This window comes from Pteropus vampyrus, unplaced genomic scaffold (genome assembly GCF_000151845.1).
Source record: "Pteropus vampyrus isolate Shadow unplaced genomic scaffold, Pvam_2.0 Scaffold165, whole genome shotgun sequence".
Classification (NCBI taxonomy): Eukaryota; Metazoa; Chordata; class Mammalia; order Chiroptera; family Pteropodidae; genus Pteropus; species Pteropus vampyrus.
Genome location: NW_011888946.1, coordinates 295,686 through 303,042, shown reverse-complemented (window position 1 = coordinate 303,042; position 7,357 = coordinate 295,686). Strand labels below are relative to the sequence as shown.

The window sequence follows — 7,357 nt, the reverse complement described above, 5'->3', positions numbered from 1 at the left end:
GAGAGGTTAAGAAATAATAGGCAAGCAATTCTGCCATTTTCCAGCAGAGGTAGCTGTTTCTTACAAGCACCCGTTTTTAAAAGTATGACATTCACATGTTTCTATCATGGTCTGTCGTGTATATCATGTTATACATCACGTGTACCTATCATGTTATGCCAGCCATGGCCCTGATCCTTCTTCCCCTTCCTCTCTGCCACTATCTACCGAGCCACGGGCCTTCTGAAGTTTTCACAGACTGGGCAGTGCTGAGCTGTGCATTCCTCCTAAGAACTGCCAGCTTTATCACCTTTTTAGAGGTCACCAATTATTTCAGGTCTGCATGTCCTTTCTACCTCAATTTTTCCTAATGTCTTGGTGAGATTTTTTTAAATGTCTATACTATATTAGAAATAATAAAAAGAATAGTAATAGGTAACACTTTTATAGTGTTTACTAAATGCCAAGCACCATTCTTAAGACTCCATGCTTATTAATTCATTTAATCCTCATACAATTCTATAATATAGGTACTACTATTAGCCTGGTTTTATAGATAATAAATCTGTGACACAGAGAAATTAAGTAAACTTCCCTAAGGCTATGTAGGCAGTGTGGAATAGGCCTGGGATTTGAACCTAAATATTCTGGCTCCAGAGTGCCATGGCAGCTTTGTGACCTTGGGCAAGTTATTTTTATTTTTTGAGTTTTAGTTTCTTCATCTCTAAAGGAAAAAACTAGCTAGTACTTCTTTCTAGAGCTATCACGTATGTGAAATAAGATAAGAGATATGGAATATTTGTGAGTTTTCTCCTTTTGTTGTGAATTATGTCATATCTCTTCTTGGCAGTCTTGTGATAGAGGCACTGGAGACATTCTGTCCATTATACAAATGAAAACATAAGTTTATAGAGGACAAGGCACATTTCCAATATCGTTTGTCAAGAAAGTGGGTATATAAAAGAGAGATTTAGGGCCTAGTCTTCTTCTTGCCTATGAAATGTGCTTTCTACTAGACCTATGTTAAGAAATGGAATTGAAATAATATTAGAACCAGGATCAAATTCCCTACCCTCTAAACTCATTATTAAAAATCTTTACATTTCTAACACAGTTTATGGTTTGGGAAGCATAGTAAAAATTTTTACTTTTGGAGTTAGAGGATCTTATTATAAAAAATGATTATTGTATAATATAACATCATACAATATAATGTAATATACAATATATATTACTATAGAAGAATATGATGGAATATACTGAATTCGTAGATATCCCAAGACAGAGATCTTAGCTTGTTTTTTTAGGTCATTTGCTGCTTTTTTCCCCCTAAAAGTTGAAGATAAAACATGTTCTGAATTGAGATTTTTCACTCTCCAACTTTAGTGATTAGTGCCTTCCAGAAGTGTAGGTTATAAATGAAAAGTTTTATTAGATAATCAAGATAGAAGGAAATTAGCATAAGAGAACATGAATAAACTGAAAAAAAATATAACGAGAGAATACAGATCCCTACACAAGGGGACACAGCAGTGGTCCATGTTGTTTTGTTCAGCATTTGATTAAGTTATCAGCCCATAAAGTTGAGAGAATTAAACCTACTGAGTACCGTAATTTCGTTCAGTCAAAATTCTTAATATTTATCCAAATCATGTTAATGTTTAATATAATATTTTTAGAGCCAATTTCCTTTATTGTTGTGTGGAAAAGGTATGTGTGTATATATGTGATTGCTTTTTTGAGTCTTTATCCACCATCTTTAAAAAAGGGTGGAGAAGGCATAAATAATAGAGAAGGAAGGTGTTCGTTAATCAGATTTTCATTTTAAGTTTTTTAAAGTAAATAATGATTACATTGAATAATTTAATGGAAAAGTTAAATGAAATAAAATGCTACTGTGCTAGAGGTGAAAATAGTCATTTTTAAATGAGCCCAAAGAGCTTAGAGAAAGGAAAGGGACATTGCCTGGGAATTGGGAACCCCAGAGTGTCGGCCAAGCCTCAAGCTCTGTGATTCTAGGCAATTACATTACCTCCCTGGTCTCTTCCTTATCTGTGGAATAGGTCATTAAACTGAAAGAATTCAAAAGTCCTCATCAGTTAGAAAACAAAAATTTCCGAAATGTTAATGTATTCCATCACACTGAATATAGCTTTGGTACAAGAAAAAACACTTTATCAAAAGCTAATTTATACAGAATTAGAGTAGCATTTACTTTTGTTTTCACTGAATTCAGGTCAGCTTCAAAACTCAAGTTGAATTCATTTTTCTCCAAGTTTTCAGGTTTCTTCTCAGAAAAACACTTAGGTCTTTAATTCTAGTCTTACTCCATTTTCTATATTAATGAGAAAAAAATTAATAAAATATATATTTACCTTCAGGATGTCTCCAGTCTTAAAAGGGTCCTTCAAAGTTTAAATATTAAGAAAGTTAAACAGCAGGTAAAACCATTCCATGGCTATCGGAGGGAAGAAAGAGGGACCTGAGGCAGAGATGGTGGTGGGCTGCAAAGCAGGTAATGATGAAAAAGAAATGCAGCCATATTTTCACTGTAAAATGTCCAAATAGATGCATAGAAATTGTTTAGAGAAGCCTGCAAAAAAAAAAAAATATTCACCAAGAGATATGTTGTTAACGTTTGGATCAATTTCTCTACAGCCTTTTCAGAATGTGCATATACATATACTTATGTATAAAAATGAGAGCATATTTTTCACATTCTATCTTTTTACTTAATAATATATTGTATTTCCTATATTATTAATTTATTAGTCTATCTTCAAAAATATCACTTTACATGTAGTGTGAGAGCCTGACAATAGGACAGTTCGAATTCTTCCCCCCATCTATGTGCAGTTGGTGTCTTACATTTTACTTTTGCATATATTTTAAATCCTACAATTTATTATTAAAGGTTTTTGTTTCAGACAGTCAATTAGCTTTTATATTTACATTCATTTTTTTTTTTTTTCATTTCTAGATGTCTGTGTAGATCTCAGTTTCTGTCTGGTGTCATATTCCTGCCTACAGAGCTTCCTTTAACATTTTTTGTATTACAGGTCCTCTCATAATGAATTCTCTTAGCTTTTGGTTATCTTAAAGAGTCTTCATTTCTCCTTGATTTTTTTAAGATATTTTCTCTGGGCGTAGAATTCTTATTTGACGTTTATTTATTTTCACTATGTAAAGATGGCACTTCTTTGTTTTCGGGATTGCATAATTTCTGATAAGTAGTCTCCTGTAATTACAGTATTATCTTTGTTCTCTATAGGAAATATGTCCGTTGTTCCTCTGTCTTTGAGATTTTCTCTCTTTCATTTTTAGCAATTTGACTGATGTGTCTCATGGTGGAGTTTGTTTATTGTTTATCTCGCTTGCTGTCCTCTGAGCTTCTTGGATGTGTGATTCAATATATTTCATTATTTTGAGATCATTCTTAACCATTATCTCTTGAAATATTTCTTTTGCCCCATTTTCTCATTCTTCTCCTTATGTGACTTTAGTCGGCTCTTTTATATTGTCCCATGTCTCTCGGATGCTCTATTCTTTCTTTTCCATTCTTTTTTTTCCCTTTGTGTTTCAGTTTGGATCATTTATATTGACATGACTTTAAAGTCAGATGTGTGAAATCTACTGATGAGCCCATGAAAGGAATTAATTTTTGATATTGTGGTTTTTCTGATCAAGTGTTTCATTTTGACTCAGAAATTCCATATCTCTTTGCTGAAGTTCTCTAACTTTTAATGCATGTTGTTCACCTATCCTACTAAATAGAATGCTGACTATTATGGCAAAACAGGAGAGACCAAGGTACATAGTATCTTTGTCTGAAGAGAGGCATGCCTCGTCTTCTGTCAGGCTGTAAAAGTGGAAGGTTGAGCCAATTTAGTCAAGTTTTAAATTTCTCTAAAGGAGGGCTGCCTTTGCCTTATGCTTAGGGGGCTGGGTAGGGGGTGGTCAGCGAATTTTATTTGATGTTGGTGCACCACCCTCAGCTTTCCCTGCTCACCTGTTACACAGAGGACATCTCTCACCATGCTCCTGCCTGACCTCCACAGTTGGTTACTGTTGCTTGCTGCTCCTGCTAGGCTTGTGCTGGGCTAAGGGTCTTTCATTTGTCTCAGCTTCAGTGTTAGGGCGTGTGCCTAGGCATCAGTGCTGGGTTTCTCTTAGCATTCCTGCCCTTTCCACCGTGGCAGTCAACTTCTGCCTTATATGTATGGTTATAGATTTGAAGGCGCTTCATATGTCCTGCCTAATTACATCCAGGTAAGCATGTACAAGCTTACGTTTCACCAACTGCAAATGAGAATTCTATTAAACAAGTCCTTTTTTTCCCTCTAACATCATAGAGCTCTTTTGATATGCTTGCGTTACATAATTTTATTGCTCGGTTACAGTGGAACTGTAGCACTGGGCCTTGTGTGTAAGCAGGGCATAAACATTTTTATTAGTTAATTGAGGAATCAAAATATAAATGTCCCATTGAGTCGTCCAAAGGTACTGCTGTCATATAGATTTGTTTCTGATTGACAGAGCAGTCATACCTGATTCGGGAATGTAAAAGTGTGTGTTTCATCCAGAAGCTCCATTTGACAATGATAAGAAACAATAGTCTTTATACAGAGGCATTTTAATCCCTAAATGAAAGTACCACTGCCTGAGGGTCTAGAACTGAATTCTGATTCTGCTTCTGATTAGCTTCCTCTTAAATATACAAATTACCGATCAGTTCTGTTCCTTTATTTATCTGTCAAGTGGAGTTAACAATATTTATCTTCAGTAGATTGTTGTGAGGATAAAATGAAATTAAGTAGTATAAGCCATTTACAGTACTTTAAGTGCTGTAGAAATATAAAATATTTCCCCTAAAAGGAGAGGAGAGGTGTAGAAAAATGTGGGAGTTAGAAACTCCAGGCACCTTTTTGATATCTGCACATCTGCTGTATGAGTACACGGATATATGAGAGTACATGAAGAGAACAAAATTAGAAATGGAGTTCTTCCTCTCACTAAAATTAGCCTGCTTGTGATAAAGGTTAATTAAGTCCTTCTCAACCAAGCAAGGGCACATTTTTAAAGGGAAATAGCATTAAGCCCTGACTCACAATAGGGAAGTGATGAGCTCTATGTGTCATATCTCAATTTGGGCTCAGTAAGTCTCCAGTTAGACTATTTCCTACAGACCTAGCCTGACACTACACCTGCTGTCTCAGGTCTTGAATCCATCCACTGTGCTGCTTGGGTCATTAGAGTGACACACATTTACACTCTGACAGCAGAAACAAGCAAGATAGCTAAAAAGTTTATCTTCTCTGAGCTTTCATTCACACCAGAAAATAGTCTACATCAAAGAAGATCAAAGCTGTACAATGCACAGCATATAGTTTTACTTCCTCTTTTGTAACCTGTTAAATACAGTTAAAATCTTCAGTCGTTAAGCTCATAGGTCTAGACTGGAGTTCAGCAAAGCACTGCCGCCAGGCCAACTCCAGCCCAGCATCTGTTTTTGTAAATAAAGTTTTATTGGAACAGAACCACTTTCATTTCTATGCATATTGTGTATGACTGCTTTAGTGCTACAGTGGCAGAGCTGAGTGGTTATAATAAAGATTGCATGGCCTATAAAGCCAAAAATATTTGCTGTCTGACCCTTTGTAGAAAAAGTTTGCCTACCGCTGGTCTAGAGCGATGACACTAGTTCTGTCCACTCCTCACCAGCATTACCAAAACAAGTTTATTTTACTCAGGTCTCTTTCTTTCACTTAATTAATTAATTACTGATTTATATTTTAGCAACTAAGAATTATGAGATATCAGGAGTTCCTCAGATGGGAGAATGTATAATGGCTAGAAGCATTTAACTAGAAAAGTCTATAGAAAATACAGGATAAAATGAACATGCTAAACAACACACCATGAGGATACAATCAGCCAAGTCCAGAATGTAGGAAATTCTACACAATAAATAACCCAGGGTTTTTTTTTTTTCCAATGAATATATGGACATGGCAGAAAGAGGGTGGAGTCGGGCTCCTATGGAGATTAAAAGATTCTGAAGGGACAGTTCAATTTAGAAGATATGGATGTTCTAACTTGAACAACCCAACTGAGATTATTGGACATAATGGGAGAAAATTTGAACATTGCCAGGGTCTTGGTGTTATGAAGTTATTTGTATTTTGTTAGTTATGATAATGATATTGTGATTTTTTAAAAACATCCTTATTTGTTAGAGACAATTAAATTGTAGCACTTTTGAATAGAATAAGATTCCTAGGATTTTTTTCCTCCTTCAACTCCTTCAACAAGAAAAAATAGGGAGGATAAAAGAAATGATAATTATTAAAACAGGATGATGAGTCAGTGCATAAAGCTCTTCATGCTTTTCTCTCAAACTTTGTGTCTATTTGAAAATTTTCATTTTAAAGTGCTTTTTAAACCATGAGTTTATGTCAGATTTCAGTTTGAATATTGGTTTTGCTAGATGTTTCTGCATCTGTAAAATGGGCATTTTATAATTCAGATTGTATATGACATTGTGAGGATTGCGAGAATTGAATAAGAAAGAGTTTAGCACGGTGCCTAACATATAGGGAATGGTCAATACCTGGTGGCAAATACTTTATCTGCTATCAAACAACAAAAAATGTAACTCCATTTGACCCTAGTTCATTTATCACGTGATTGATATTTGTGAACAACAGCTTTTAAACTCATACTGCTGCTACTCAGAATAAGGAACCAACATAGATAATGTTTTTCATATATACACCTATTTCCTTGGCAGTCTGGAAATAACCATAGCACCTGTAAAGAAGCATGGAGGAGGAATTATGGATTTAAAGAGACCATGATTGGAATGTCATATTGTCCTTACATATGGCTGTTCCTCCATAGTAGTTAAAAAAAAAAAAAATAGTGTTTTCTGTGAGATTAACGAATGCCTGTGAACACATTTTAGCCCAGTGTACATGGGAAGCACGGTGACTATTACGGTACTGACAGATTTCCCAGTTGGAGTTACTGTTGTCTCTCTTTGACATCTTGTGCTCAAATGAACCCAGGCAAGGCTCTGAGTGACATGATGCTGCTTTACCTCAGTGTGTGCTGACTTAATCAGATGTTTCTTAGTCAGCCACTCATTAGCCAATATGTATCACACAAACTTACAGGAAAACACATTAAAGGTGCAGGATTTAATAGAAAAAAAAAATGCATCAGTCACTTGAAATAGATAAAATAAACTTGGGCTCTACCCCACAAAGTGTCTCCTAAAATTCATATCTTTTTGGGGTCTATTTCTGAAGACAATGACTGTTCAGAGAGAAATGTTTAAAGCATACTGTTCACAATGTTTTATAAAAAAAAAAAAAAA

At 35.1% G+C, this 7,357-nt stretch overlaps 1 protein-coding gene across 1 annotated transcript in view; it reads left to right on the top strand.

Annotated features, from left to right (window-relative positions):
* Positions 1-7,357, top strand: part of ANK3 (ankyrin 3) — a 596,679-nt gene that overhangs the window by 422,755 nt on the left and 166,567 nt on the right. The gene's annotated exons all lie outside the window — the stretch shown is intronic.